Genomic DNA, 25,048 nt, shown 5'->3' on the forward strand with positions numbered 1-25,048 from the left:
ACCTCTGTTCAACAGATTGTGAAATCCTGTCATCGTACTGGGGGCAGCTGCGGTAAGATTTAGAAGTTTTGTCATTCCTATACTTGACAATTAGCAAACAGCCCCAACTAGAGGACTTAATAAAGTTGGTCTGCTGTAAATTCATATTTCGGCAACAAAGAACCGGAGAGCTTTATTGTTGCTTGTCATCAGAAGTAGTCGTTTTAACTAAACACCTCCTCACAAGTCATGTCTTTATCAAATCCTGAGCAAAACTCAGGTCTACTTTCTCCTTTGCCATACGATGTACTCTTTTAGACATATATTTACACTAACATACATACCCTCTGGCTTTTAACCCTGCATGCCAGACAGAGCAAACATTATGATGAAAAATATATCTTATACTGTGCTCCTGTAGCTTTACTTTCATTTTTCCACAAATGTATTCTCATGCAGGGCTAGCAAATACAGTCTATCTGACATCCCTGCTTGAAAAAAGCACTGCTTGTCACTTTAATGCAATGGAAGTACTTGTAGTTACTGGCACCTGGGTTATTGGCGACATTTCTAGCAGAATTTATCTAGCAGCTGGATGTGACAGCAGCAGTGAAGACAAACTGCTACTATAACAAATCTCAGCTCCATGCAAACTGATATTTTGAGTCACTGGACATAGTAGTCTAAATATTTGTTGGTATGTGAATCATAGATTAAAAAGAACACTTATTAAGCAAGAAAAGTTGAAAGTGTCAAATGTGTGCATTTTATTATAATGTTTTTATAAATGTATAGTTCAAATATATTATTTTTGTTATTTTCATTATAAGTAATGAGTAAATGTGTAAATGAGTAAATAATGTTTTTCATTTTGGCTAGATTATCTTTAAAACAATGAAGTCAAAACAGCGTTAAAAGTTCAGTAATATAACAATTTGGCCAAGCCTCCAATTTGTTTTGTATTATTTATCATATGGAAGGTCATATAAGTAGAAGAACAATGTGAAAATAAAATATAATGTTACCTTGAAGATTTTCAAGGTAGACAGTGTAGTGGAATGTGAGTTGGGATTGTGAAGTTTGTGAAGCAGTTTAGATTTCATTTAATAATCAAGTAATTACTTATTTTAATGTTGTTTGTTTTGTAATATATAACATTTGACATTATGTAAATGCAATATCTCTAAGGGTTCTCATGAGTTTGTTACTATTGTTCTGAAGAAGCCCAAATCAGAAAAGTATCTAAAAGCAAGCTTTTAAACTTAAAGGAGAACTAGCACTCTTATGTGGTAAGATTTCAAAGTTAAAGTTTTAAAAGTTGCTTATATGATAAAATCAACTAGAAGATTGATATACATCTTACGTCTATACTATAGCAACACAGAAAGACGCATCAAACCATAATTTTAGGAATTGCGGGTGTTACCCTTTAATACTTCCTTTATCAAATAGTAATCGGAAATAAGAGCTAATACGTGGCCAAGTCAAATGCAATGATTTTAAGAACAAAACCACAAGCATGTAATCGTAATTCTTGTTCGTGTAACTCACTGTCAGACCCAACTGGGCAACTTCCATTACGAAGTGCACAAACATTTTGTAGTGCTTCGCTCTTGTGAATGGGACCATAATAGTTTTCATCATTTCCTGTTATTTCTGTTAACTCTGTGTCTCGCTTGCTTGACTTTGACCCCAACCCCTTCTCTCTGCATTAGTTTACTTCAGGGTAATTAGGTATTCAGAGACCACAGTGCAACATTTGCATACATGGCAGTGGCGGTGATGCAACGGGATGAAGGAGCCACACAAATCCACCCTCTCCTCATGTTGGTTTAGTAGGCCTCAGCTCAGAATGGGTTCCTCTGTCTGGCGGAGAATTTAACAAATGATACCCTAGACGCATAAAAACTCAGACACTTCATGAGTGTTGCTGGTATAGAGTAGAATTTAGACTAACAGGGAATACTAGACAGAGAGCACTAACAGAGATATATTTAGGAAAAGGTGAAGGACAGAAAATGTTCACCTACTATACTGCCAACAGTAGTTTCCCTCCCTTACATCTAGGACAAGTATAATTTCAGTAACAAAACAATAATAAAAAAAGCTCAAATTATACAACAAAGGCAGTTGAATGACCTATACTGATTGGTGTGTTGGGGAGGGGGTTCATGAGTCATCATGTTTGTCCGTTTTCCGTTGCCTCCTTGCTGTTGGACGTGTTTCTGAGTGTCAGGCAAAAGCCTACCATTGCTCTGAATGCCAGCTGCTGTGTTGCAGGCCTCGATCCTGGGGCTTCTGTCACCGTTTCCTGCCTTCCTTCTGCTGCGACTTCTTGGATCCCACACTAGCTCTTGTCAAAAAACAGCCCAACCTGAAAACTGAGAACCCTGCTTGGAGAAAGGCAGCTTTGTTTCAGACGCTATGCACAGAATAATGCAACAAATAAATAAATGAAAACATGAAGGCAGCACTGTCTAATTATAAATTAGCATGATCTGGTGTGAAATGGAATCTCCCTGCAGTCTGTCGTCAAAGGAACAGGACTAAATAAACGTCTCAGGGAGCGAGCTGTCTCTTGTCTGAGAGAGACATGACTGAAAGTGTCTCCTCCTTCACTTGTGAAATATGGGCATGAGAAATTCTGTACAGGCAAAAAAAGTTTCCTTGACCAATTAGTTATTGGGTGGCTTGCACATGCTTGCAAATCTACTTGTTTCTTTTCTGAAATATGTCAGTTTATGCTGTTCTTCTGGAAATAATAGAACATGTGTCTTTAGGATTTCACAATTCTGGATATAAGGATACAGAAGCTGGAGTCTACTAAGACTTCTGTATGAAGCGCAAGATTGACTGTTGTCATAATTTTCCTCTGAAGCTTTACTTTTATACAAACAGGTCTGTAAGCTCAATTTAGTAATTTGCCACTTGATACCCACATAAGCAATGTGATGTTAACAAATGTATTTTAATGTTTAACCTAACTAAAGGCTAGTATATGGCGTGGGGATAGTTCCCAAAGGTTGGATCTTTATTGGATTTTGTTATATGCATGCCTTTGCAGAAAAGACCAAAGAATGATATCCTAGTATGAGCTATAATTTAGATGGTTTGCCCATTTTTAGATAACCACAGTATTAGAGATTTTCAGCATTATATTTAAACATATTGATGTCACAATAAGTCATTTTGACAAATCCCTCTCTGAATTTCAGCAAAAGTGGACATTGTGGTTTGGTTAAGGCACATGGTAAAGTCCTTTGGGGATCTTGAAGTAGTTTCTCTGTACTGCTTATATCAGCACTTTGTAAATTCATGTTCTCGCCAACATCTGCTGAAAAGGACACTTGAGCTGACATTTAAAATGACTTTTTTAGTGTTTTAACCATGTTGGAAAGGAAGATAAAATAAGCTAAAAAGAAATCAAACTAAAAAACAACAGCTATATAATGCATCTAAATAATTACACAAGGAGTGCATTATATGGATCAAATAAATATTTGTTATTGTATAAAAGCAACTAGATTAGTAATTGGGAAGCATAAGCTAACAAGGACACTCTCCAGACACAGGAGCCCTACCACAGTAGGAAAATCAATTGTTCAGGAGGTCTGTAAATACCTGCTAGTGTGTTTCAAATCCAATCTTCTAGGGCGACGCTCCAACAGGTTGAATGGGTTTCTGTAAATCATCACTTGGATTAGACCTAGGAATGGGGTAACTGTGGTCCTGTAAAGTAAATATTTACTTCCATGAAATATTTGAGAGCTCCAATGGACTGAAAACCAGAAGCAGAGTGGCCCATTCCTGGGACAGATTTAAAGAAAGCTGGTCTAGGCTAATGCAGAAGGCCCTATAGATTGATATGGCAGCAGTTTATAAAAGAAACGCCTATTGATACCCGACTCATCACCTATGTTTATGAGCTAAGTTGGATAATTCTTCTCATGGAAACACACAAAATTAAGCCTCATAATTTCTCTGACCATCATTTGGTCTGATGAATCATAAAGTGAATTTTGTACAAAGAAGCACCACAACCCCACATGCCATATTTACCTGCTGCCCATCGTACTCATAGCTTCATCATGGACTAGGCCTGTCTGGTCTCTTCAGGGTTTGGAAAGAGAACCCTGCATAGGGATCAAGGTATACTGCCGCTGACTGAAATGATACCGAGTGGAGTTTGGCTTATTAGCTGTGGCATTCAATTTGAGCACAACAGGGATCTGAGGAAAACAGGCAAGTCACCAACAACACGTTTAAAGAGAAAAAGATCAAAGTGCTCAAGTGGCTATCTCTATCACCCGAGGGAATCCAGTTGAAATATCGTGGGTGGATCTATTGTGGCTGAAACTTGCAGGAAACCCACTGATTTGAATGTAATCAATGTTGCCGGAATCAAAGAATGGGTAACAATTCACAGCAGCGATGCTGAAAACTCACTTATCACAAAATACATCACTTAGGACAGCCTAAGACAAAGTGTGAAGAATTTAACATTGTCTAAGTATGATAAGTTTTGTGGTTTTGTGTAAGCACAACTGAGAATTATGGACACAAGCTAATGAAATATAGTAAATCATCATCATTTCAGGGTAGTTTCTGCTTCTTTTCACACAGGAGAAGGTGTCAAAACAAAGACAAAGACAGAGCTCTCACCGATAATGCTGCAAGCTCACAGGCACCCAGTTGACCCAGTAAATTCAAACCCACTGAACACCAGCAGTGCCCAAACACATGTGCATCGCTCCTCAGCCCTCAGGACCTCCAGGTAATTGTTGGTTATTGAAAGGGAGTATATTTTTCCATTGATTTCTAATGGACATTTTGTGGATGTAGACTCTGGAAGCAGTCTAGGTGTATCTAGGTGTATGTTCACAACTCCTCTGTCTAAAGAAGATAGACACAGAGGAATGCCCATTGGTTGTTTTGCCACCTCACAATCTCTGCCATTTCCTGTCACACAGTGCCCTCCTCTCCTTTTTCACGTATCAGAACACACAAGGCCTCTTTTTGCTTCCTGTTAAAATAATATGTACTTAAATATTATTATATTTTCAAATAAGCTCTTTGTGATCAATGGTGATTTCTTCACTTCTTCACAGGATTTGTTCTCATCTTTTTCATATTAGTATTATTATTATTATTTGTATGTATACATCTTTGCTTTGAAATGTTCAGCTTCAGTTCAATTTGACAGGTTTTGTATAAATTATTAAGTAATTTAAACTTTTTAAATGTTGTTCTGTATCTCTGCTTTAATATTGTGCTTTTTCTACATTACCTGTATACTAGATATAGTGTGACATATTGTAGATGTATTAATAAAATGCCTTAAAAACATGCTCTGTGAAATAAAACAAACAAGTAAATTAATAAATAAAAGAGTGGTATCTCTTTCTGTCCTAGAGTCTCACTATCTTACAAAATCTCCAAAGCATACTCTGTAACTACATTGAACAGCTTCATATTTAGTTGTGATATGACTTGTCTTGAATAGAGGTAATATTAGCGATAGAATATCTGAACATATGTTATGGTAATCTTTCAATAAAATTACAGAAAGAAGTATGTATCTATGTATGTATATGCAGTGCTTCTTCCTAATGCTTTGAAGGCCTCTTAAAAACAGACAGCTTACTTTCACTTACTCTCAAATGTGTCCAGGGGGCCCATTCACTCTATATATAGAAAAGAATGTTTCTCTGTAAACTGAAGATGAAATAAATATGGTAACGACAGCATTGTGTAATTTCCCCTCAGCACAAACACGTCTCATGCTTCACACAGAGTTTCAAAGCTTTGTCTCATAAAAAGAAAATGAAAAAAGACACAGAAAGTTGTAAACTGGAAGGCTGAAAAGCAGTTATCTGACTACCATGTGATATAAACAACTTAAACTGTTGCTGTATGCTGTTCATTCATATACAGATAACTATATCCCCTATGCACATTCACATACTCTGTTTCAAGCTCTACAATAAGTGACATGTTTATACCATTCAGTATTTCTGTTACAGTATAAATGTCACAATTCTTTAAAAACGTGTTCAATATCTTAGTTCTGTCACTACAAATGTAAGTATTTAATTGTATTCCCTACAATATAATACCAGAAAGATAAGGTTCATACTTGATTTAATAACTTTAATTTTGTTTTAATCTTAAATGAACCAGACTAGATTTAAATGGACTGGGGTAACTGTTACTTGAGATGACTAGGACACAAAAAATCATACTTTTGGATCTGCAGTGTTCTCTATTAAAAGACCACCAGTCTGTTGTTTTAAACTTGTAAACAGTCCATGTGTAACTGCAATAAAAATAAATACATAAGTTAATGAATGTATTATTATTATTATTATTATTATTATTATTATTATTATTATTATTATTATTATTAATCAGGATTATTCATAACAAATAAGGACTTTACAGTAAACTATACTGCCCAAAAAAAAAAAATTCAGAAATCAATCTTAATCCCTTAATTTTTGTGAGCAGTATATTTTTTTTGGGGGGGGCAGTGTATGAAGTATATTAATTTTTTTGGGCAATTATAATATAAACTTAATGACGCATTATAATCATCAGCAAAATAATTATTATAATAGTAATAAAACATATTTAAACAAACAATGCAATGAAACATATACAATATAATATAACATAATGCATAACATTTAGCAAATAGAGTACAAGATACAGGATATATAAATTAATAACCGAACTAGTAGCATGACTAATACTATAAAATCTGCAAGGTTTATACATGTAGTTAGCCTATACACTATTTAGGAGTATTCGTTTCAGGTTCACATAGATTTAGCATTGTTCCACTGATTCAGAAGGAATGCACCACAAACTTGAAATCAATTTCTTTTTCAGTGACTTTAGTTTTAACATGTGTGACTTAATTTTGGAAATTGCCATTCAACTCTATGTGTTTGTGAAGTGAGTATTGCCAGTGCAAGGTGAGACCCGACATTTCTGTGTTTTGTTGTTTTGGGCTTCAATAGGTCTGCACGATGTAGGGATGAAAAATAAACGAATCTACACGTTAACATCAATTAGTCGAAAGACTGAAAGTTTGGCAGTACCATTTCAAGACTTCGATATTGTGTCAATACATGTTTTAAGTGTTTCTGTTATACAAACACATTACTGCAGCTTGGTAATTACTGGAATAATGAAACGAACTGCTGGGGTGGGGGGGGGAATCACATCATTGTATAATGAAATATATATTTTTTTAAATAGCTTCAGAAACATTTTTGTTTTCAAAAACTGTACGAGTTCTCCCGACATCATAATAAAGCAAACAAATAACGACGAAACAGTTATTCCCCATCGCCAGACATGAATTGAACTGATGCATCATAATACTGTTAAAATCGTGTTGGTAAAACAAAGCCTCTACGGACAAGTTTAGACTTGAAATCACCATTTAGCTGATCAGCCAAAAAACATGGGAGACCAGCAACAGCAACATGTGCTGCACAGTGCAGACTGTAGATACAAGATCGGCAGGTAAACAGCAGGTGGAAGAGGCACTGGGCATCTATGGGAAGGTGTGGCGTTGCCTTTATTGAAATCCTGCGGCAGACAGTACATTTAGCACTGCTTTCTGCCATAAAGGACATAGAAGACGTGCCAGACATAAGGTATGACTACAGAAACATATAATAAGGTTGCATCTGACGTTAAGGGGATGGCGGCTACTCCAGCAGCCCCCTTCAAACGGAATCCCCACGTCGCTAGTTAATATTGGTGGTTTTGCAGTATTATAATAGTTTGCGCCTCCAGGCTCAGTTGTTCACATATAATCGCTTGGATCTGTGGAGAGAACTGTGTCAGAAGTGAATTACAACCCATCAACGTGTGTGTTACTTTACTACGCTTTTTAAGCTGCAACTTTTCTGAGCTGCCCCATCGCGCAGCCGCTGCTGTCTGCCCTCGGTGTTTCCTGTGCGTTTTATAGCAAACAAAGCAAATACGTGTCGGGCAAGCTTATGGGTGGGAAAAAAAAAAGTTACAATGTTAAGTTAGCTGGACTTTTACCCCTAAATGAGTATAATCGGTATACTAGCGATGGTTATCCGCAGCAGACTAGTATCCCAGACTAGATGCTCGCTGCTGACTCGGCCTGGGACTCGCCGCTCACCTCAGATGAACTCGGATAATCTTCCCCAGAAACAGCGGATCCCCGGGTCCAGCGCGCAGAGCCGTTACACTCGCTGCTATTCTTAGAAGAAAGAGAGAGAGAGAAGAAAAGACTTAAAAAAATAAAAACCTGACTCCCCAGACAGAAAGGCTTTCGTTGTCGGTGGATGTCGGCTTCCCTGGACGCCTGGGGTAGATTGGAGTCACTGTCAGGGGGCGCTGGGAGCGGGGGGCCGGTTCAAATAGCCGCCCTCTCCCCCTCATTGTGGCCGGGCTGCTCTAGTTAACGCCGGGGCACAGACCGGGGAGGTGCAAGGTCCCTGAGCTTGAACTTGGAAATGGATCCCGTATAGGATGGCAGTGCTTTTATATTATTATTATTATTATTATTATTATTATTATTATTATTATTATTATGCACGAGCATGTTATTGTGCGCTTGTTTACAAATGAAACATACGGGACCTACGGACGAGCGAGACAACATAGGGATGACTTCAAAAAGTAAGTTTTGATTTATTTTGATATTTTTGATACCTTTTTTTGTCACACACCGAAAATGTAAATAATAATAATAGTAATAATAATAATGAGTTAATAGTGAAATAAATACGTTAATGCACTAACTGTTAGATGTTTCAAGGATTGTCTTCTTTAACATCTTCTTTGACAATCCGTGAAATGCACATGTTTTGAAAAATATACACGTTACGTGAACCTCGCTTTTGCAAACACATTATTTGGATCATATTTAATATCTTTAATGTAGGGCGGATTGTCAGTTTAATGTATTCCTTGCGTCTCAAAACTATATTTTGTTGACCTCTCAGTCTGTATCATATTATATTAATATGGGTAACTGCCTGACACCTTTTATTATGAATGATAATAATAATAATAATAATAATAATAATAGTAATAATAACTTGGTACTAGTAGTATCTTTACGATGCAAACAATTTAAAATGTGTTATTTTAATGTGTCTGCTTATAAGAACATGGCAGCTGTCATGTATTCAGCAGTAATTGCTCATGTACATATGCTGATAAAATATGACCTAGTTTATCTGCCTGAATTATGTAATTCTTTTGTTTTTGTACTAAAAGACTGTATGTATTCGGAAATTAAAACAATCTATCTGAACATGTTGAAGGACATGCTTTACTCTTTACTTTTTTCAGCAAATGCTGAACCTACAACAACACAGAATATACATTTGGATTCACACTTTTAATTTTGATATGCTGTGTTAACCAATTTAAATGGTTGCATCGTGGCAGGCCAGTTTAAAACGACTAAATCCAGTTTATTTTTGTATAAACTGATTAATTTGTTCTACAATTATGGGAGTGTGGATATCATATTAGTTCTATTTTTTTCTCATAAATCACAATGTTAATATTAGCAGTAATTTATTTATTTGGCTATATTATCTTTAGAAGGGGTACTACCAGCATTGTTTTTGTTGTTAATAATTAATCATATTTCACGAAGCATTTTGTTCTTTTACATTTTTTCCTCTAATTTAAAAATACATTAAAACAAAAAAGCCATTCAAAAAAACGAGCTGTAATAACCAAGATGTAAATGCATCATACCAGACAGGTACATTACTATATATCTATATATACATACCTACACTTACTGAACAGTAAAGCCCCAGATGATACCAGATGTGTCATACACCCCCCTTTTATCTTACTGTAGTATTAAATTGTCACATGATTAATAAATAGGTGAATTATGCTGTTTTGAATTATTCTCAAAGTTCAGATTTCACAGATCTACTGAATGAAAGGATGATTTTTTAAATGTATTAAAGTTAATGAAGTGTGACGTTATAATAATAATAAGTATTATTATAATAATTAGTAGTAGTATATATTCATTATTATTATTGTTGTTGTTTAATTCATCACCAAGTATATAGTATAATAATAAAAAATAAGAATATATAATATAAGAATATAGTATAAAAAATATAAAAATCACAATTTAATAATCATTCTGTGATATCATTAAATAGTGATTCTTATAATTTTTATTATATTAAATGTACTTTGTGCTGCAATTTAATTGTTTTGAAAGCCTCTTGTATTAGATTTTTTTTTTTGGTACATGTCCAGTATGATTTTCTAAAGGGGTAAGATAAGGCATTTGTCACAAAGTAAAGGATTAATGTTACCTACTCCACTATGTTTGTAAAGGTGCAGAAAGTGTCTATGATACAATGTACATCAATGTTTTTTTTTTATGTAACCTGAATGAGGTTCTTGAAATTTTTCTACAACCATTATTTTTATATTGTCCGTTTTGAAAAAGAAAACTGTCCGAAAGAGTATATTGATTGATTTCCATCACTGAGATTAAAATACACTGTTATACTCTCATGGTCAATTTAATGGAGAAGTAGAAAATGCTTAGAAAAGTAATATTTTTTTTATCATATTTTATCTGCTTTTAACAGGACAGGCTGAGGGCCAAAAGTGACAGGTGATTTGTGTGGATGAGATACCAGACCACTTTCTTCAGTACAGGTTAGTCCATTTAGACTAGGTTTGTAATAGTTTGATTATTTAAGATGGCATATATTATTGTGGCTTTTTTACATTGAGAAAAATTGAGAAACGTATCTTGAAATACACCTGAAAATCTGAATTCCTAACACTAGAGCACATGTGTTAATATTATAGCATCTAGCATCTGTTTATAGCATTTACAGCATTCTCCAAGGTTAGATGCAACCAAAGGCATATTCCAATAATCTTGATATATTTAATTACTGATTGGATACATATTACAAATTTAATATTACGATTTTGTTTACAAGAAAAACAGCTATATACTAATATAAAATTGACTTCATAAGAATGTGGTTCAGCGTATGCACTTGCCTTTGACTTCACCCAGTGAAAATCAAGGCTTCTGATTTTGCCTGTGCTGGCAAAAATGAATATGTAATGAATGGTACCAGTGGCAAACAAATCCATTGCATAGTAATAAGTCTCGCAAAGGCTCAAATGACATTTAGAAGGAAGTCTTTGATCCTTTCCCAAACCTTGCGATGCAACGCTTATAAGTGGATAGGAGGCCACCTATGTGGAAGTTTGTGAGAGAAGGTGCAGGGTAATTTGGCATTTTTCACATCTGAATTGTTTTGCCATATTTTACCATGCTTTGTATAATGGTTTACTATACCTCTCCATACTTTACCATGGCATACTTAGTTTTCTTCTACTTTACTGTGATTTTACTATTATATATTTCAGTTAACTTTAAGGGCAAAGGTGTTCCCCTACATAGATGGTTGCTTTGCAGACTACACCTAATCATCTTAGTGAAGAAAGAACATGTCCACGTTGCCCAATGTCCAGACGGTCTCTTGCTGTCTCCTCCAGCTTCCTCACTGTAAAGTGACGCCAGCAATCTGTCTCCTGCTGTAGAGTACAAATTGCATGTTGCAGATTTTGGATTGTTTGCATTAAGAGAAAATCCATCTATGAGGTCCTGATGCAACACAGATTCACATCACTGTCATCATTTATCACATGCTGCTAAGGATGACTGTGGATGACCTTTGCCCTCTGGTGTCCCAAGTCTTTTGCAAATGCTTCAAAGTTCTCAAATCATACTTTGGCTGCTTTCACTACATACTGAACACTCACCACGTTACAGAAATGGACTCTCTCTTCTAAACATTTTGGCTTAATGTTTGATATTTTCCATGGAGTCTTTCTTCACTGACACCCTCTTATACACTTCACCTTGACGATCAATAGGCTGAGGACCTCTGTAATTATATACTCTGTAATTGTCTCAAAGTCTATAAGGATTTCTTATTAGAATAACTCTTCGAAGAGTGTTAAGGTTCATTCAGTGCGGCTCTGTTGCTGGATTGATTTTTTTAAATGTATTTATGAAATATAACTTATGTTATCTAATTAAAATGTTGGCTTGATTGTATTATGTTGTATTTCCCTTAAGTTACATGCAAGTCATACGTATATCTTGCCTTGCTGCTTTTTTTTGCTTTCAGTAGATGTAGGCACATCACTTGGGATTGGCCAGTTGCCAGTGACATATTTTATTTTGTCAAATGTGTGTCAAGAGCATGGTGGTGCCACTTGTCTCACTTCTGTGAGAGTGAATGGTTTTCTTTGGATTTCCAAATACTTAAATATGAGTTTATATTTTGTATATGATTTGTTGACTCCATCACAGCTGTTCATTATTATTGCATCGTCAAAAAGATCTCTTTGCAGATCATCCCAGTAATGGATCCATAGCTTCAAACACACAATCACAACGTAAATAAAAACATTAAATACAAATTATTTTATATTATTATTGGTGTTTTATTTGATTTGCTATCTTTATATGCTAACATATAGAACAGATGGTTTAATAAAAAATGTAGGGTAGACTATATTTTGATGTTGTACAGTGATGCAAGATGTATTAACTGCAGCATATTGGGCATTACAGTATCAACAGACAGCTTGTAGTATATTCATATAAGTACTAGTAATGAAAGTTATAATGTTAGTAATTTGTTTCAAGGCTGTGAAGGTATGTTATGTGGTTAACACCTGCAGTTTTGTGAAGGCCTTGTGTGTGCTTATGGTGAAAATCAGGGCACATCTTGAAAAAATGTTTCAAATGAGTTTTTGTTCTTTGCTAGCGTTTATTGTAATAACTTTGTCAGCTTGGCAGCTTGGCCTGTTGATGCATGCTTACAGTTAATAACTACATATATTTTATCAAGCTGATGTAAAATTGATAAATGTCTGTAATCATACAGTTGATTATCTACTTTCTACTAGAATTTCAAGATTATACAGTTTTCACTCATTATTTTCTATATGTTTTCTGATTATTTAATGTACTGCCTCCATACTCATGAAAAGAAATAGCTTGTAATTTGTATTGTTTTACAGCTCTCTTAATTACTAGCATGTCATCCCCTTAAAATATTTATGAGGTCTACTGCAGTATGACAAAAACAAAGTCAAAGGCAGGTTATGCGGGGTAAGAGGCAAATCACTTAGAGGCAGTATATTACCAGGCCCACAGTCATTTTACACATCTGGCTAGAACTGTGTAAATGTATTATCTAAGGGGAACATCATATGATCAACAACTCACTGGTCACAGTGTCAGCAATGCCAGGCTGTCAATTTATGGCAATGCTCCCCTAATCCCAGTGCTCTCAAGTATAAATGATAGGACATTGGCTAATGTGATTCACTGCCCTGCCTAATCTCTACTGAGCAGAATCCCGGTGAAGCCATGCAGGGATCCGCCCAGCTGGGCCCAGTCCTTCCAGCTCAGCAACGTGCTGATTATGCACATTGGGTTTCGAAAGAGAATCTAGATTGGCCCTGATATCAACACATACACCGATTCATTGTTTTGAGTGCATGTGCTAATGGCCGAAATTAAATAAAGAATTATTGAAATCGAAGCAAACAAACGATCTGCCAAAAAAGTTCCCTTGTCAGTCCAAACAGTAGGTCACAATCATGCTCTAAATTGTATTGCTTGATACGGAGACTGATGTTAGTGCTTTAAAAAATATATACTACTACTACTACTACTACTACTACTACTACTAATAATAATAATAATAATAATGCAATGCAACAGATATAAAAGTAGCAATTTTAGTTGCTTCACCAGTAATCAATATGTGTCAATACTAGAATGGGATTAATGGACATTAAATGATTAAGCAAAATTAAATAAAGACTGTTATATTACTCTAACAAGCAATCTAACAAACTGTCAGTCATTAAGCAGTATTTTACTATGTGTACCTGTGTTTCATTGATACAGTGTAATTGAAGTACAGATGTTGTTGACATTTCAGGGAACCATGGAAATGTTTACAACAGAGAATAGTTACTCTGCAATTAAGATTGGCAAGCATTGTACAATACAAGGAATGGTGACAAAATTGATTCTCTAGTCAACGTGACCTGGACAGGGCAGTGGGACAAATATAAATATTGCAGGTGATTTCTGAGTGTTTTGTATTTGAAATAGGAACATTTTATCATACCAGGAAAGTCTCAAAAAAAGTCTCATAAACCAAGGCAAAGTTGGGTGACGCTGCAGTGATAATTGTGTTCTCTTATGTACATGCTGTGAGGAAACTTTAGATCCACCCTTTGCCTAGAATTTTAGATTTCATAATTCATACGGTTGTTTAATATTTACATTGATCTATCTCTCTGTCTATTTATTTGTCTATCTATCAGCTGTTGCTGTCTGTCTCTCATGGTGTCTGCTGGGAAAGTGCGGCAGTAGTGTGGAGGAGTGTGCGGAGCTATTGTTCTGAGTGACTGGGGTTTTTCACTGTTTTTTCTTATTGTCTCTCTTTTATCTTCATTACTTTTTGTGTTGGTTTGGGTGGTAAAACTGTTTATTTTTTGATTGGGATGACTTATAGTCATCGATCACCATGGTTAAACCTGGGGGCTGAGTACGGGGGGATGGAGACCAAGTTTTAGTACCCTGACACGGTATTCAAATTATTGTAGATGCGTTTGTTTTGGTGGAAAGATGTGTAATTGAATTGGGGAAAGTGGTGGGGTGTGGGTTTATTAAATCTGCATCTCAGATGAATAAATCTGTTGTTGTATTTCTTGATAACGAAGTGTTAGTTGCGGAGAGTGGTTCAGGAGGTCTTAGTCATCCATGGTATACCGGTGTCTGTGTTGCCACTCGCAGTCCCAGTTCAGAAAGTTCTACATTGTGCCAGCCTTACATTAAAAATTACATTTTGATCAGAGATCTGAGTCGACATGAGCAGATAATGTCTGATATTACAATGATACCATTGGAGTTAAAAAGTACTGAGATGAAACATGTTAGTGATGGGGAGGAGGAGGTGTGTGTCAGATACTGGGGACAGGGAGAAAATTGGACCATCAGGTGCTGGGTTGATTTGTGAGGATGGGGTGCCGGTGGGGAGCCAGCTACTCAGGTAGTACAAGGTGTAAGTAATGTGGGGGAGTCTGTGATCGGGAGTGTGGGAAATGAGTGTGTAGGTTGTGGCTCAGGCCGAAGTAATCCTGAAGTGAGAATGAGATTCCACTAAGGGAGGAAATTATTGGTCATAACACTTCTAATTCCCAATGACAAATAGTTGGGCGGTGCTGGCTGAGAGGGGTACTGCAGAGGGAAGCGGGGACAGCGAGAGTGATGTGGAGGGGAGTGACTCTGCTCTGTTTGTCAGCTCAAAGCTGTCTGCAAGCCAGCAGCAATGCGGGTGTTACAGTAAGCAAAACATTCAAGATTTTTTAGAGTCTGTTATGGGTAGATGATTTTTTCCGCCATGATGCATACGCCGAACGTTTGCATGGAAAATGTTAATGGAGGTTTTCGATTATTTATTGTGGAAATATGTCTCCATAGTTTTTCTGGAAGAGACGCAAACTGCGATTTTAACTGCACTGAAAACTGTAGCCTTGATAGGAATAATAACGTAGAGCCCAACCCCGGTTCAGTTAGAGAGCTGGCATCTATGTTACCAGCATATGAGGTGGACGTATGGTGAGCAGCTCATAAAAAGGAAAGGCTGAACTCGTGGGCTAAAGGGAGTGCAGGAAAGGCCTCCGTGGCCAGGCTGGATACATTTTATATTTTTAAGCACCAACTAAATGTTTTTATTTCTCCAAAGAAATCTTTCTGATCATTGTATTATTTCAGTAGATGTGATTATTCCTTCTGCACAGGTGGTTATCTCACTGGCATCTCAACACCAAACTTTTACACAATACCCACAATAAAAAAAAAAAAAAATTGCGGGGAAAGGTAGGGGAAGCCAAAAAAAATACCTTTCCCTCTCTGAGAGAGTGGTGGGAAATGGGTAAAATAAAATAAAATAAAAAATGTTCTGTCAGCATTACACTACAAGCATCACGCAGAGTACTAGCATAGCCATGAAAGAGCCGTAGACTGATATTTCCGACCTCCACAGAGCTCTGGCGTAGGGGAGGGAATCGTCAAGGATCTCATGATATGATATTATCATGATACTAAAGGCTGCAATTCGATACCTATTTACGATTTACGGTTGTTTATGTTACATTTCATTATGGGAAACCGTTAAATCTTAGGCCTACCAACCTGTAAGGACACATTACATAAAAGCTGTATTTAAAAAGACCATCAGCTGAATGTAGTGTCCTTTTAATAAAAAAATGGAACATAGAAGCCAAATACAAGTTATATAAATAAATGTTATAAAACTCTTTGCAACTTTAAGTTTTTAAATGTATAAATATAAATTGTTGTTTTAAATAAAACAAAAACATAAAAAAGGACAGTGATGCTACATTTGGCTCTGATTTTAGAACATTTGAGTGTTATATTAAGTAAATTACTGTTAATTTTGTTCAGACCCTTTGTCTGTGAGACATTTGCAATTCACTCTGCTGTTTTTAATGCTTCTTCCATTTACAGCTTCACCTCCTCATACAGTTTAGGCACAGCTGTGTCAGTGAAAAAGCAATGTGAGAGTAATAGATACCTGTGCTCTAATTTGTTCAGTATGTAATGGAAGCTGTCGTTTTTCTACAACGTTGTACGGCCATAGATGCTTACAATTTGTACACTCTGAATTGCAGGGTAATTTTGTTGAGTAAAAATGCAAAATGGGCCCACAAACTGGATTTAAATGCGTCCGGAGCAGCTTGTATTTCGTGTCATTGGGCTACTGGCTGCTGACACAACTCTACCGAAAAAATCCTCTGTCACAGCGGCTCCCAAAGGAAATTGTTATATACAGTACAGGAGTAGTAGTAATAATGCTATGCCGTTACCAAATGTATTCTATGGATATATTTTCAATATTATTATTTTCAAACGCTTAAAATGGGGAAAAAAAATCGTGATTCTAGGTTCTAGATTCAGATTGTCTCCCCCACCCCTATAGTACAGAGTAAAAGGATGGACTGCTTGTGGCCAATCCATTGCGTACAGTGATACAGACATCTGTTATTTCAGGATATTTTAGTCTCTTTGGTTTTAATGCTGGTTTCCTATCCTTTGATCAGGAAAAAACCTATTGATAGAGTATATCACTATTATCTTTTTTGTGTTTTTAGGGTTTTGACTTTGGGATGTGGAAAACACTACCATGTTTCCTCTACCATGAGGTGAAGGGTGGCTCAGAAAATTGGGATGGTGTATTGGAGCGAGTACAGGGCAGACTGCAGAACTGGCGTTGGCTGATAACCAAATTGTCATATAGAGGCAGAGTTCTAGTCTTGAACAATTTGGTTACATCTATGTTATGGCACAGACTAGGTCTGTGCGATATGACGATAAATATCGTATGACGATAGAAAAACGTCTATCGTTTCATATTATGCTATATTGTTTATATCGTGGTGTCGCAAATTGTAATCTTTACGGCATTATTTTTCGTCATTAGGACGCTTTGCGTTCTTCCCGGTTCTTCCACACGTGCTGGATGCAGGTAGAAATGTGCATCAGAAACACAGACAGACATGAGGAGAGAGACCTGACACACAATAACCAACACAACCAAGAGATACTGTAATGCGCAAGCGCACATGTTGCGCCCCGCTCTCGTCGCCGGGCTAAACTCTATCTGCAAGCACCCCCCACCCCCGCTAATTTAGACTGATATAATTTGTATAAAATTAATAATAAAGTTTGTTTGCATTTTAATAAATTGGAAAGCAATGCAAACACATGCAGAAAGTATCATTTTCAAGATGGTGAAGTGGTTCAACAGTATTATTATTATTATTATTATTATTATTATTATTATTATTATTATTATAACTATTTTGTATTAACAACGTGCTGTATTTGTAAGTAGAATCGAAACGCGACAGTCAGAGGAGAAATGTCTGTCTAGTAGATGTTAATGCGCCACTATTAACCTGGGGTGCTAAATCTACCTGAATCTGTACCATTTACAGCGCATGTGTTTCTTGTGTTATTGTTGTTATGTGACAGTAAATCATACTGTGTATATGTATATTTGTGCTCTGAGGAAGATAAGTCGAAACGCGTTCGCATTATGATGTTCACTTTTTCTATAATAAATAATTCTTGAGACATCGGTGAATATGGACTGTTTAGAGAACTAGAGAACTAGAGAACATTGTTTGCATTTTTTGGGGGATGGAATGAACTGGATTAAACCAGGGATGCTGTATTTGCCTGCAGAGGAAGGGGGCAGGAGATGATGGATGTCTGCAGTAAGGTGACAGCTTTTTGACTTTATTGCTTTATTATTCTTAGCCTCTCCCTTGGAGGGATCTGGCATTTGTCTTTATGCAAAGTAGTAGGATTGGACTGTGATAGACAGCTGTTTTTAATCGAGACAGGAAAATAAATTATCTCTCTTACCTGTGTTTTATCAGAGACTTTTAGAACAGCCATTGGTCCATAATCTTACACTGGGTTGTTCAGATTTAAAGTGTAAGAGTTTTACATCCATGTTAGTGGCCAAGGGAATTTTTGAAGTTGTTCAACTGATAGATACGGACCAACGAAGATGGAAGACCCCTGCTGTCCTAGCTACTGATTTAGGTGTGAAGTCATTGAGGGTCATTGGTGTGTTTTTAGTGCAGGGACAGCTACGATGTCCAGTTTAGGGGTTTGGAAAATAAAGAACTTTATTGCATGTATTAAACTTAGGCTTACAGTGACCTTAAGCCCCATTCACACAGAAACTTCTGCAGCCTTTTTCATGGCAATTTGTTGCTGGAAAGGTCTCTGTGAAAGGTTCCCTCCTGATTATTTGTTGTTTTCAAGAGCCTTGGTCATGAGAATGAACTGAACCGGTGCCATGCTTAGAACCAATAACACAATGGAAGGAAACTGGCAAAAGAGGGAAATTATTGAACTTTTACAAATACATACAGAATATCGTTCCAAGTCGCCTATCCCGAATCCATCGGCTTCTATTGCATGTCAATCCCATGGTTATAGCTCTCTTTCTGGTATTCTGTTTTGTGTGTGAAAGGGTACCTTTCAGCATTTTGCCGGCATTGTCAGTGTGAATGGGCATGCAACAGGGAAAAAAGCAGGCAGACGCTATTAGGAAGGGTCTTTAGAGACCTTCCTAACTCTCGCTGGTGTGAATGGTTAGGTGTGGAGCCTTCTCTCACACCTGCCTGGCATAGCCTCTAAAGACCGCCGCTGCAGAAGAGAGTTCTTCACACCATTATAGCTACACACTTATTTTTGTGTATCATCCAGCTGAGTGTGTCTGTGTGTGTTTGTTGTCCTTAAAGAGTTATTTGCTGGGCTGGGTGTCTTTTTTATTTTTGGGGTAACGCACTTTAAGAATAAGACTCACACAGCTGGCCAACATCCTCCTGGGCCAAGACAAGCTGGCCATAATCAAAAGCAGAGAGAACCGGGAGAGAGGGGTTCTCACGGGGGATGCTGGGGCGATGTTGACCTGGAGTCAGACTGGAGTTCACATTATAAACTGGTCCACCAACTTGGTTGAGAAAGGTCAATTGCAGATTAATTTGTGGCCATTTTTCTTATGTTGGGGTTTTTCAATGTACTGTATTTTGATGAAGAAGTGTGTGGGTTTGATATTTAGGCATAAATACAAGTAAACAATTCCACCTATTTTTTATATGTTTCATTGTTAGCTTCTCTTGTTGAGCTGCTGGTTTATGTGATTTGGTTGTTTTATTTGGGTCTGTTGAATGAAGTTTATTTTAAAAACTATCTATCTATCTAGCTCAAATGACAAGTAGATAAGAGTCCCATTGCAGAGGCCTTTGATCCATTAAAAATGTCCCAAGCCATGTGAACAAAGCGGAAGTGCTATACATTTAAGACTGATTTTAGTCCAGTTGTCTCTCATAGCAATTTTATTTTAAGTAATGCAATATCCAACACCTTGTAGTAGCTTGTATGGGAGGCTGCAAGGTTCAGTGAATGCCACATCTATACAATTTACCTGCATTACATTTTGCATGTAAATACTCAAATAGTGTCAATCTCAGATTTAAAGCCATAGACTGACAACAAATAGACATAGTCAATGAAGAACCCTTACATTCTGTTTGTATCTGGAATCCCCTGATATATAGTTGTCTCAGTAAAAAAGTAGAATAAGAAGAAAAGCACATAAAATACAGTAGCCTCTAGATTTATTAAACCCCTTATAACCAAAAGCTGATTTAGCAAGAAAATGCAGTTGTACACTTCGTATTTTTATACAAATAAAAAAGTAATGGATTGTATTACTATCAATATTGGATATATCAATAGCAATTAATTCATACCCTATGTGAATTCTCCTGATATCAGCTCTGATAACATGAAACAAAGTGCTTGCTGTAACATTTTACTTCAGTTCAATGGGTGTAGGTCTGGAGACTGTGAATCAGGAACATTGATTTTGTGCCCCCTTAACCATCACCATTGTTCATTGACTTGGATGTGATCTTATACGATCATATACGGTGATTATAAGTTGAAATAAAATGGATCAAATAAACTTCAAGATAGAGGCGCACATAAAGATATTGCAGTTTTTTATATAATGAGAAATGTGCTTTCTCCCTTGTGCTTCATTTAACCAACCAACGTAGTAAATCTGGCAGTATTCAAATATAAAGAGATCTCCTACTCAGAAATATTTATAGTATACTGTTTTTAACTCAACAAAAGGAGGCTTATTTATAGTAAAACTGAAATATAAATAGTTGTTCCTGGGAGTTTAAGAATGATATTAACTATGCAATTCCTTTAGTTGCACAGCTGTTCCACAGATAGAGCTGTCTGTCTGTGGTGTTGATCAGGCTGATGTATTACATTACGTTTTTTGGTCTCAAACATACATATTTTATGATGTGACCAGTTAAAGTAAAAAAAGGAAAATACAGAAGTAATTAATCTTGTCTTGGGGGTGCAGAACAATTCTAGAATTGGTCAGACTTTTCTGACTACATGATAATACAATTAATAATATAATTAAACTTCCTACATTTTCTTTTAAAATGGCTGTTTCAAAATTATTATATTTTTGGAGATACAAAATATTTTACACCTGCATTTTTATATAGTTCCAAAAGATGTAATCTTAATGAGCTTCTCACATTTCTGCATTCATTTCTATTTTCTGGAAGACTTGTAGGGGCAGTGTTTGGATTCAGAATATAAAATTCTGCTAAATCAAATCAATGATTAAAATGTATTAGCCATGTCCATATTATTTAATCCAGTGTAGTGCATTATAATAGATTTTATATCCACTGTAATGATAATGGAAAATATGGCATAAAAAAATCATAATACTTAATTTTTCTTTCGTCTAATTTTGCATCTATGTGTATGTGCTATGGGCAGCTTTTATTTTTCCCCCCATGTTTTTGTAATGACATTTTTAATCACCCTGCTGGAAGTGTGATCTATTGTTGTTACTAAGAGAGAAACTCACATGACAACCACAGAACTTGGATAGCAACCATGTCCTTTTTCATCTTTTTTTTCCAACAACAGTTTTACAGTTTACTGCCTGTTCATAAAGTTAGATGTATTGTACAATTCAACAGGTTAGCTTTGTCAGGGATATGAAGTATAAATAGTATGTTCTTTTATTTAGAGTAAATGTTCTGGTTTACTGATTAAAATAGTAAACGTTTCCATTTATTTTAAAATGATATTTTGCTTGTGAATGAGCAATAATTAACAAAGCTAAATTAACCTGACTGTTATTAACTAAATCCATGCTTGGAATAGCTGATATAATGCCACTGTCACCTTGACTGTTCTTTTGAGATTTTGTAGTGCAGCTTGAGAGAGGTAAGCCAAAATGTAATTTCTATTCTTACTATAGAAATTATTGTGTTAAAGTAAAAGTTAATTTTCCGTAATGTGCTTTCAGTTCTAATGCTATTACAGATGCCATAAAAATTAAGTCTTTGCAGGGACTTTGCAGGGAACACCAACTCAGTTAATTGGATATTCCTTCAAAGATTGTTTTATTATATTTGGAAATGGTTAAAGTAATGAAACTCAGAATTTCCACAGCAAATCTCTGATTGCTCAGACTGTGGGTTTATTTAATGTTGAGGTCCCAGTTTGCAGTTTACATGCAAAAGATTAGATTTCATATATTTATTTTATGAAAGTCTCTGTATAGGGTATGACAACATAAACATTTTGTGTCTTTAATTCACAAAACTACTGTGTTCATTTCAAGTTTTTCACTCATTTTTATTTTTCACACTTACATTTTGTTCTGGCTTTTATTGTATATTTACTTAACATGGCAATCTACAATTACATAAATCAAGTAATTTAATTATGTGATAAATTGATTAAAAGCATGATTTAAGTGGTTTGTGTGTGTGTCTGCATGTGAGTGTGTGTATGTGTGGCTTTTTGTGTATGTGTGTCTGTGAGTGTGTATGTGCGTATATGTGTGCATGTTAGTGTGTGTATAATATATATATATATCAGGCATTTATGTGCATGACCTAATTGCAGAAGAAGCAACAAATTCCTTAATAAAGGCTTTCTTCTCCGTAGCTACTTTGCACTTTGAATATTTCCCTGCAGAATATGACAAAAAGCACATGAAGTTCATTTCAGGACAAGGAAATGCTTTTCTTTCCAGTGTGAATCATTTTGGAAAAACGAGCCTGTGGACTGAATTGCCCTGCATTTTGGCATGTTTCTCCTTACTGCTTTATTGTCTATTTTGGCTGAACTCACAGTTCTGTGACTTCTGCCAAGAAAACTTCAGGTCCTTTAAAGATACGGCAAGCAAAGCCAGTTCCTGAGTCAACCACGTCCTGTAAGCAAATAAAATAAATCTCTGTAGAGTTCTGCCATTCCTTCCTGTTCAATTCAAATTCCAAAGGGAACTGGGCTGTTTTTCTGCATTCAGAAAAGCATACATTTTCAAGCTGACTGAGAGTGAGAAGAATGCTTTTTATATGTTTTAGGTGTTGAATATTAGCTTTACTCTAGCCTCCTTGAGTGTTGTTTTTAGCCTCCTTGTTTGATAAGTAAACAAGTTGCTGATTATCTGCTCATGCCCATAACATTCAAACTATTTTCCAAACAAATATCTGCAGTTCATTTGGGTCTTCTGGAAGAGAGAGAGCGAGAGATAAATCCCATTTACTCAGGCAGAGTAATATGCAGTGTTTTTATGCAAGTCACTCTTCACTTCCAGCACATAATGTTGCTGTCTCCATGAGCCAAAGGGTGTAGTGGTTTTCATGAAAAGTTCTGGATTAGGAGGTGCTGCAGCTGGGATTTACAGGGCCTTGAAGCCAGTCTGAAATAAGACAGCTCTGGGATGGCAACCGGCCTAATTATAATGAATGATTACCTCTCGGTTGGCACTCATACTTTGATCATCTTGTGAAGAAGAAATGAAAAGAGAAGCACAATGATTGGCTGCCTTCCTGCCTGAGATTGGGAGAAGTGCCCCTCCAAATCCGATTGGCTGAGTAGAAAGCAGTTGCATTGGCCCACTTTTGACCAGACAGTATCTTGCGCGATTGTCAGTGATGTCAGACGACACTCCTCCTGCGGCTTTTTCTAATAGGCTCAGTGCCAAAGCAGACGGTTGTATAGCAAAGAGACAGCCTCCAACTGCAAGACGTGCGACAGCCTCTCTGCCTGTCAGATGAAAGAAGCAAAAACCTCCCACTTGGCAGGGGAAAAACCGTACTGATTTGAGTGCGTTAATGGAATCGCCCCCATCCACACCCTGTTCCCAACCTCCGGGTAGTAGCATCAAATCAATCCTGGTGATTACACACAAGGTGGGGTGGAGACGCTGTGACTCCCAGTTTTTGAGTCGAGTAAAAAGAAGCCCTGTTTTTGTCAACTCCAACATTCCATTTTGATTTGTTTCTTTATTTAGTTTTAAAAATATGAAGTTTCAATTTCAATTTCAGTTTTACTATACTTATTGTTTCACATTTTTATACATTTGGTATTCACTAGCATATCTTAAATGCAAGAGGGGGCCCCTGCTCTGAATTCATCCACTCCCAAGTTACTATTTATGTATCTGAAGGGCTAAGTGTTATCTGCTTGGCACAGAAGCCTTATTTATGTCAAATATGATTTACTCTTGTATCCTTATCCTTATGTTGCTCTTTGTATTCTTACTTAAATTTGTATAGTATGTATTGCAGCAAATATAGAATTACAAGTTAGTCACCTTGAATAATAATAATAATTATAATTATTATTATAACAAGAGTTCAGTGTTTAAAGAGACAATGTATAATTTGCTGATCTAAAGAATAATTAACAGACAATACATCATGGCATAATGACAAAATCAAAAAATATTACCTAATAATGATAGACAATTTGGCAGCCCTGCAGTTTGTGGATTGAAAGATTTGACATAACTAAAGTAGGACCAGTAACATATAGGAATGTCTGCAGGATCCTAGTTGTAAACACATAATTTATTTATGTCAAAGTGTGTTATAATGTATGATAGAGAATATTATTCAGGCAACACCTGAATGTTCTGTTCTGGAGTCATATTTTGGATAGAAGTAAAATGAATGCAGGCATAATGTGTTTTGTTTGACTGAAATTGCAGTTAGTTTCAGACACCTTCAGGGAACAATGCTACAAGTTGCTAGCTTTTTCACATTTAGTATTTTTCTGTTGCTGTGTGGCTTCAAAAAACAGATGCTTAATTAGTAGGTGTATTTTCATGTTTATCAAAATGATGAGTGATTAAAATGTGTTTTACCTGGGGTGTGAATAAAGTTTATTGTCTCATATGATCTTGAAATTATTCTGACCTGATTCTTTCTGAATTATTTTTAACCTATCTCCTCCGATACTGTTTCACTTTTTATTTTTATTCAGACACGGATAATGCAAGTTATTTATTCCTCA

The 25,048-nt window shown here is 36.2% G+C and overlaps 1 long non-coding RNA gene across 1 annotated transcript; it reads right to left on the minus strand.

Moving 5' to 3' along the window:
* Positions 1-1,383: 1,383 nt before the first annotated feature.
* Positions 1,384-8,363, minus strand: LOC136771807 (uncharacterized). Its single transcript, XR_010822376.1, has 3 exons — positions 8,147-8,363; positions 3,601-3,708; positions 1,384-2,369 (listed from the first exon to the last, which is right to left on the minus strand). It is a non-coding gene; the product is annotated as an uncharacterized LOC136771807 (long non-coding RNA).
* Between the last annotated feature and the right edge of the window lie 16,685 nt (positions 8,364-25,048).

This window comes from Amia ocellicauda, chromosome 15 (genome assembly GCF_036373705.1).
Source record: "Amia ocellicauda isolate fAmiCal2 chromosome 15, fAmiCal2.hap1, whole genome shotgun sequence".
NCBI lineage: Eukaryota > Metazoa > Chordata > Actinopteri > Amiiformes > Amiidae > Amia > Amia ocellicauda.